General features: G+C 38.3%; 1 pseudogene; it reads right to left on the bottom strand.

Annotated features, from left to right (window-relative positions):
- Positions 1-746: 746 nt before the first annotated feature.
- Positions 747-2351, bottom strand: LOC118569844 (annotated as a pseudogene).
- Between the last annotated feature and the right edge of the window lie 5337 nt (positions 2352-7688).

Below are 7688 nucleotides of genomic sequence, written 5' to 3'. Positions count from 1 at the left end.
ATTGGGCATTTAGCTTCTTATTAGACCAATAAGGTGCTGTAGGCAGGCAGCAAATCTTTACATCATTAACAAATACAGCATAAGCAAATGTAATATTCCAAACAGTTGACAATTTGACACAGGACAACCAGTTATTTCCTAGGAAACACCACCTCTCCAACTCTCAGCTCTACTCAGTTGCCTACAGAGTCTCTCTCTCTCTCTCTCTCTCTCTCTCTCTCTCTCTCTCTCTCCATATATATGTGGATGAAGCCTCTTGGGCTTTTCCCTATCCACCTTGGCATGTTCATCTGAATTGAAAAAAAAATAATAGCTAGGATAAAATACAAACTCTGTCAGATGGTACTTAGAGTTAGGCAACCCTTCCTCTTAGGAATTAACTTGACCTTTCCCCCCTAGTGGTGAGTAGATAAAGTTGTCTCCTTTTACTGTTCTTGGATTCTTTGGGATAGCATTTTATACTACTTTTGGGTACTTCCCTCCTCTGTTAAGGTCTTCAAATTTATAATTTCAGGAGTGGATTCTAATTGTCTTAAATGAATGAGTAGTTTGTTCCATTGCGAATACTGATTAGTTGTGAAAAAATGACTTAAAAAATCCAGTTAGAGTAAATATGAAAAAATTCCTTTGCAATAAAGAGAATGAGATTCTCAGATTGAGAGATACAGCTTAGAACTTCACAGATGTGAGGGAAATCCTGGAATTACTGTGGGAAGCACAACTCAGCCATTAAGAGCATTTGTGGCTCATGCAGAGAACTGGAGTTCTGGTCCAAGAATCACAATGGGCAGCTCACAACTGCCTATAACTTCAGCTTTTGGGGGCCCGAGACCCTCTTTGCCCTCTGTTGGCACCTGCATGCAAATATCACACACAAACATACACATGAAGAAAATTAAAATTAATCTTCAATATATATGAAAAGAACACAAGAACAGAGTTTTTATTTGAAAGAGAACCATGTAAGATTCTGGGAAAAATGTTTTAAATTTTGGTTTAAGCTGATTCCAAAACCACCCAGGGCAGAAGATGAAGCTCAGTTGGTGCCATATGGGCTTAGCATGTATGTCGCTCTGAGTAGGATTGTGGGCACTGATACCTGGTATGTTGGCACAGGCCTCTTATTGCTGTGGGATGTCTTTCTGTATGCTGTGAATATGTGTTGCTCCCATTTGGCCTATGGCAAGGCAGGATAAGAGCCAGGTGGGAAATCTAAGCAGAGATACTGGGAGAAGAAGGGCAGAGTCAAGATAGACACTATCTGGCTACCCAAGGAGCAAGATGCCAGCAGATGGGTAATGCTACAGTCATGTGGCAAAATATAGACAAATAGAAATGGGTTAATTTAAATTGTAAGAGCTAGTTAGGAATAAGCCTGAACAATAGGCCAAGGGTTTATGTGTAATATTAAGCCTCTGAGTGACTATTTGCAAGTAGCCGCTGGATGGGGCAGGTCAGAAAACAAAACAAAACAAAACAAAACAAAAAAAACCTCTGGCTACATGTTATCTTAGCATTTGAGTGGTGGAATCAGGGTGATTAGGAGTTCAAGGTCATCCTCAACTAGAAAATGAACTAGAAAAGAAATTCAGGACCAGCCTGTAATAAATACATGAGATCCTGATTCAAAGCAAAACAAATAAAAACCAAAACACCTTTTTTGTTGTTTTGTTAAAATTAATTAATTAATTTATTATTAATCTAAATAGAAAGGAAGTATTATGTAGAGCACATGCTTCTGTGGAGAAGGGAGACACAATGAAGAGAGCAGCTGAGTTGGTACATTGTCTCCCTTGATTCTTTTCTTTAAAAATAAGCTCTGGCAAAGTTTTATTAAACAAAAACTTTCCTGGTTTACTTTTTTTCTTTCTTTCCAAGACAGGGTTTTTCTGTGTAGCTTTGTGCCTTTCCTGGATCTCACTCTGTAGATGAGGCTGGCCTTGCACTCATAGAGATCTGCCTGCCTCTGCCTCCTGAGTGTTAGGATTAAAGGCGTGCACCACCACCGCCTGGCCCTGGTTTACTTTTAACCAGTTTCTAATAATGTCAGAATCACCAGGGTCAATGGTCACCAATGTGCCTACTCTGTAGTATTTTCCACATGCTATTCCCAATTCACTTATATTGCCACTGGAGTCATGGACACCAGTTTTAGCCAACATGGCATAATATTCTATTTGAAATTTCCTTGAGCTGGGCAGTTGTTGGCGAGGATAACCAATTTCTCCTTGCCATTTCTGATCATCCGCAGAGTCTGTGTTCCGGGATGTGCTTTGCACTCCCAACAGAACAAGTTGGAGCTTCGAATTGATCCACTTCAGAGATTTGTTCAGTTTCTTTGCATCCACCATCTTTCTGCCTCAGTTCAGAATGGCAACCAACCAAGAGTAGCTGCCAAGATGGCTTCCCCATCTTGGTTCTTGAGAGAGGAAAGCCAGCACACTAACACTAATTTACTCAGGCCTTAGTAAAGTCTTTGACATTCCCCGTGACTTGGTGGGAGAAAAAGAGAGCGAGTCAGATAGAGGGAAACAGCTGTCATTAGAGGTCAACAAGCAAGAGTGAGTGGCCTGGCAGAGCATAGCAAGATGGTATTTGGGCCAGAGGGACTGCAGCTCCGTTGATGTCATGAAGATGCGCCGGTGGTGAGTGCTCTCGGAGAGGAGTTGCAGCCACAGTGGCCCGGCTGAGTGCCCAGGTTGTATCATACACACCCTGAAATGATCCAAAGTACTTTAGAAGTGAAACCACAAAAAAGGGAAAAGAATTTTTCCGTCAGTAGAGTGGGTGCAGGATTTACCAGTTTGAGAATTTGGGACTGTACAGTTGGGGACAACATCTTCAGGTACTGCAGACATATTCTCTGGTTGGTGTCCAGAACCCAGAGCAGTTTTTGTTTGTTTTTTTTTCCCCTCAGAGTTGAACACCAGAATGTCCTTACCGTTTTGGAGTTGGTACACATCAATGCCACACATGTTCTTTGGAAATTTAAATTTATAATCTGGTAAGAAATTGAGGCACCCCTAAACCCTGCTGTTGTGCGCCTGTAGTAGTATGGCATAGCCTGTTTACAACTTGAGGTTTATGTTTGACTATTACTCCAGTTACCTTTCCTCTAAGAGTCACAGGATGATTGAAGTACAACACATGGACCTACTGGTTTGCCAGTGTTCAGATTTGAGTGATATTGTATCCTTATCCTTGTTATGGGTTTGATAACACTCATTGGCATTTTCAGACAATGAGAAAAAAATGCTCGGGTCCAAACACAAAATGAATGAAATATAAACGAGTAGCAAAGTCTTCCATTAATCAAAGGTATTAGAAGAGTGTACCTTTTATAAGCCCAAATGAAATGTTTTCCCCATTTCAAGGAATGACAAAAAAAGTTAAGACCCGAGGGTAATAGCCAGTTTGAAGAAAATCAATGTTAATTAAACAAGAATAGGATGTTCTTTCTAACAGTACCCTTGAGGAGGGAAAACCTGGTGTTCATTACAAGACTCACTGACAGTGTGTCAAGGTTTAATGCAGTCAATGCCTGTAGGTGACCCAGGCCTTGAAGAAGAGCTATTTATGAAGGGCACATTCATCACATGACTTGATGAATGCTTTTCCTAAGCAAGAGACACTGCATATTCAGACCCTTATGATGAAGTGTATTTGTGTGAGTAGACAGGCTAATCTTCCAGATGTTGTTTGAAACTGTTAACATAAATTTATTGTGCCAGCCTATTATTACCTTGCTCTATAAGGAATAGATAACTCAAACAAGACAAAATCATCTATGACATCAACTTAATCCTTTTGCTTCTGGCACCTCTTCATTAAGAAATTAAAGCGTTAAGGCTCCATTCTTCTTAACTTGAAGATTTCCACCTTTACAATATAACTTCATGGCTCCTAAGACCATGCTTCAAAGTGTGGTTGCCATGTCAGCTCTTCTGTCTTGTAGACGTCATTGTCGCATACCTTCCCTTGAACACAGACCTTTTAAACTTTTCCCCTATGCTTAATTGTTTTCGCTGTCCCTGGTTGCTTTTCTTGGCCTTTATTCAGGCCACCCAATAGCTCTCTTCTCTGGCATGATTGTCTCTGAATGTTCCCCATCACTGGCTCTTTCTCATCCCTTGTTTGCTCCATAATCCACAGCATTTCAGCTTCTTCACTCACTTTTCAAATGAAACCACTTTTATCAAAGGCTTCACTGATTTCCTAATTAGAGTTCTAATTGAACATCTTTCAGTAATTGGTTTCTTGGATGATGCTACTTCATTTTCTACTGTGGATCCCCTCTTGACTTCTTAAACAACAAAACAAAATTAAACAAATCTTTTCAGTTTTTTTTTTATTAACGATTATAGCATCATTGTCTACTTGTTTTCTCGACAGTTCTCTAACACTTTTCTGTTTCCTTTGTGAGTTTTTTTCTACTTTTTGTTATCATCATCATCATCATCATCATCATCATCATTTTTAGCTAGCTGTGGTTGTTTAGATAAGAATTGCCCCATAGGCTCATAGATTTGAATTATGAATTTAATCACGATGTTTTCAACCACACAGTATGTTGTTCATATTTGGCTTCATTACCTTTGCCTGTTCCCACCAACTCTACTTGCTATTCTTCCCCCTAAATAGTTCTCCTGTTCTTGTAGTTCCTTCCTCTTTTGTGTGTGTGTGTATGTGTGTGTATTCTAGGGGCTTCTACAGTACTGGGATTCCATATGGCTTTCTTTTGCAATGTCCTCAGTATTAATTAGTATTCTCTCCTTTAACTAGCCCTTCCATCCCCTACCTTATGTAACCCTTCCTGTCACTTTAGTCCCCTTTGACCATTTGTGCCTCATTTGGCAAATCTTTTTTGGGAGCCACATCTATTCTCTGGCCAGCTTTGTAGCACCATAGCTTTTAACTCTCTTTTTACCATTTATAACCCCATGACTTAAAGTCATTTCCTAATCCCCACCATATGTTCTTTGTCCACTGGCTTTGTTCACATTACTCCTTCTCTCTGGCATGTTTTCCATTCATTACTCTACTTTCACCTTTTTTTTTTTTTTTTTTTTTTTTTTTTTTTTTTACTTAACACTTATGCGTATTCCAGACCTCAATGCAGGATGCCCTTTCACCACCCCAGGTATCTTACACACGTGCATGTCACCATCAGTGTACCTGCCTCACAGCATTAAAATGTTTATTTATGGATCGATGTTTCCCAAAGATAATGAGTTTCTTGTGATCAAGAGCTCTCCATGCATCTTTATTTATACTCCAAGCTCAGGAGTATATATTGAATATTGGTTTAATTAACTGTAATTTCTATCTCCCAAATGGATATAGGAGAAAATTGCCTTTGTTCATCTTATTTTCCCAGAGCTTTTAGAATCTGATAATGGTCAAGTTCTCTCAATATTTTATTTTGTGTTACATAAAGGGAATGATGAATTTGAAGTTCTAAATAAAGGTTGAAAGACTAACTAAAATATGAATTGGGCAGAAAACATACCATTTTATGCAAATTTATATTATGAGACTCAGTGATCTTGTTTTTTTTTAATACAGTGGAAGGCTTTACTTACTAACAATATGATCTGATCTGAGACTGTAGCAGTGTATGAAATGCCCCGCATGATCCATGATCCTCAACTATAGCACATTACCACTACCACCACAACTAACTTTCTGACAGTCATGAAAAATGGCATCCTAGTCATTATTTACTATCTGTCTACTTATAGTACTAACATGATTCGTGACTTGGGGGAGATCTATTTGGGGGGATTCAGATCTACATTGCTGAGTGACTTGACAAATCCTTTTTAGCCCCAGAGAAGAAACCAAGGACTTTGTCAACCCTCAGTTGATGTGAGCTTGCCCTACTTTCTGAGTATACCCCCCAGCATTTACCTATGAGTATATAAACTCTTTAATTAAAGGTATCAAAATAATCAACCAGCACAGTGCTCCAGAGACATAACTAATGGCATAACTTTTAATTATTAAAAACTGCTGCACTAAAGTTCTTAGACTGAGCTCACATTCATGATTTTTGCTGATGTATTGCAGCAATGGGCCTCTCCCTTGTGATTTATCCATTTTTTCACAGCTGTTAAGCCTGCTCTGATTGTTATTTTATTCATGTACTTCTGGGATGTTGCTGCCAAATGAAAGAGTGTGTCAAAAGGAAGAGATGTGTTTCTGTCTCTTGAAAAATCCACCTGGGGCTGTCATTAAAAAAGACAGAGGATTAAGTCTAATAAAATATTATAGGAGACACAAATTGGATATGGCCTGGTTTTAACTTAAAAGCATATTCTAATATCTTCTACATTTTTCTTAATTGCTATTAATTCAGCTGCCATGCGGATATAGTAGTGAACTCACGCATTTCAAGATGTATGTATCTTCTATACATACATTAGAGATAATTGATTATGTATATTTTATTTGATACCCTACTTACCTGATTTAAATGTTATATTTCAACATTTTCTCTCTGCATGGCTTTTCTTGTCTCTTTTCTTCCTTCAGACATCAATATTTAATACTACTTTTGATTTAAAGTGAGAGAGATATGGCCCATCACTTATTAAATGAAGGACAATAGCTAGGTTATTTAATATCTTTTAAGAGTATTTGTTTTGTTTTATTATTGTGTGTGTACATGCCTTACTTGTGTATGTGTGTGCAGGTCAGAGGGTGATGTTGTCGAACTGGTTTTGTCCTTCCAGTTTTGTGTAGATTTTGGAACTTGAACTCAAGTTGTCAGACTTTCGTGGCAAGCGTTTTACTCACGGACCCGTGTTGCCTTCTCCTATCCTCTTAATGTATGCGTATTTAACTTTTTTCTTGTCTGTACATTGTAAAAAATGATTATGGAGAGTTATATGCTGATTGTTTGATAAAATGCATCTGCATTAAAGAATTGAGTATCTAGTTGTACACGGTCCTGTGTCTGTTCCCAATGAGCTCAGAGTTTATTGAAGAAGCATGGAACAAATACTAAACATTGTATTTAGTGTGCTGCCAAACCTAAACTGGTGAAATCTATCACACTTCCTCAAAGTATCCATAATTATCTAACCATAATCATAACAACTTCAAAAATTATACCCCTATGCATTCTATCACAAATTTCAGAACCCTTAAGACAATCAAAATTATAAGGAAATTGTTCTATTGTAAGCACTGTTTATGTCTTGTGATGTTTTATTTCAGATTACATATACTGTGTATTTGTTAATAAAGATCAGGTTAAAGCTTTCATTTTGTGACCTTGACTTTGCCCCTCAGCAATGGACTGAACTCTGCTTCCTCAATGATAGTTTTAAATGTTTTTCTATTCCCAAATGCTGCATTTAGGCAATTTTTATCCTCCATGTCAGAGTTCTTGGTTTCTTTTTCAAGGAACCCAAAGGGAATTCAGAATGCACACGCTATTTTCTCTCTCTCCCTAGAGATAATTTGAGCCACAATTGGGCTGTGACTCACTGTGGTATTAATGGACAAGTGAATTTGATTTCCAGAGAACTCTGTCACTTTTAACATCTCCCATGTTGCTGGACTTGTGTAGCCCAGCCCAAAATTAACTGTAGTAAGAAGTCATACTTCATTACTCAACCCCCTCACTTTCTGAGCCCTGCAGTGCTCAAGCCAGCAAACAGTGTCAAGGACACACATGTAGA

This window comes from Onychomys torridus, chromosome 18 (assembly GCF_903995425.1).
Source record: "Onychomys torridus chromosome 18, mOncTor1.1, whole genome shotgun sequence".
Lineage (NCBI taxonomy): Eukaryota > Metazoa > Chordata > Mammalia > Rodentia > Cricetidae > Onychomys > Onychomys torridus.
The sequence above is the reverse complement of the archived record's forward strand: the minus strand, read 5'-3'. Positions and strand labels throughout refer to the sequence as shown.